Source organism: Carlito syrichta, unplaced genomic scaffold (assembly GCF_000164805.1).
Source record: "Carlito syrichta isolate Samal-C Ts95f unplaced genomic scaffold, Tarsius_syrichta-2.0.1 Scaffold287477, whole genome shotgun sequence".
NCBI classification, from domain to species: Eukaryota; Metazoa; Chordata; class Mammalia; order Primates; family Tarsiidae; genus Carlito; species Carlito syrichta.
The window spans coordinates 2753-4128 of record NW_007231573.1 but is presented as its reverse complement, the minus strand read 5'-3'; positions in this window follow the sequence as shown (position 1 = coordinate 4128).

The window sequence follows — 1376 nt, the reverse complement described above, 5'->3', positions numbered from 1 at the left end:
AAAAATGAATTACCTTGGCATCTTTCTAACCAGAGAAGTGAAAGACCTTTACAATGAGAACTAAAAAACGCTGCTCAAAGAAATCCAAGAAGACACAAACAAATGGAAAAATATTCCATGCTCATGAATAGGAAGAACTAACATTGTTAAGATGTCCATCCTACTAAAGGCAATCTACAGATTCAATGCAAAATCCATTAAGTTACCAACATCATTCTTCTCAGACCTTGAAATGACAATACAGAAATTCATATGGAAACATAAACGACCACGAATAGCCAAAACAATCCTTAGCAAAAGAAAGAAAGCAGAAGGTATCACACTTCCAGACTTCAAACTTTACTGTAAGGCTACAGTAATCAAAACAGCCTGTTATTGGTAAAAGAACAGAAACATAGACCAATGGAACAGGTAGAGATTCCAGAAGCAAAGCCTCAATTCCTCAACCAACTCATCTTTGGCAAAGCCTCCAATAACAACCACTGGGGAGAGGAGAACCTATTCAATAAATGGTGCTGGGAAACTGGCTGATGACATGCAGAAGATTGAAACAAGACCCCTATCACCATACACAAAATTAACTCTAAATGGATCAAAGACCTAAATGTAAAACCTCAAACTATAAGAATTTTAGAAAGCACAGGAGACACCCTTATGGAAATTGGAACTGGCAACCAATTCCTTCAGAACCCCAAAGGCCAATACCTTAAGAAATAAGACAGACAAGTGGGACCTCATCAAACTAATGAGTTTCTTCAAAGCAAAAGAGATCATCAAGAGAGCAGGGAGACAGCCCACAGAATGGGAAAAAATATTTGCCAACTGTTTATCTAACAAAAGCCTAACAACTAGGATCTACAAGGAACTCAAATGCACCAAAAGGGAAAAAAACAGTCCCTTTAAAAGGTGGGCAAAAGACATGAACAGACTCTTCTCAAAAGAATATATATGGGCTGCCAACACACACATGAAAAAGTGCTCAGGTTCACTCATCATCAGAGAAATGCAAATCAAAACCACATTGAGATACTACCTAACCCCAGTAAGAATAGCCATCATTAATAAAACAAACAACAACAGATGCTGGCGAGAATGTGGAGAAAAAGGAATGCTTCTACACTGCTGGTGGGAATGCAAACTAGTACAACCTCTTGGAAAACAGTATGGCGGTTTCTAAAAGAATTAGAAATTGGCCTTCCATACAACACAGTAATTCCCCTATTGGGAATATACCTGGAGGAACTCAAATCATTCTACAAAAAAGATACCTGCGCACATATGTTTGTTACTACTCTATTCACAATAGCGAAAACATGGAACCAACCATGTTGCCCATTGAAGTTGGAATGGATTTTTAAAATGTGGCACATATACAC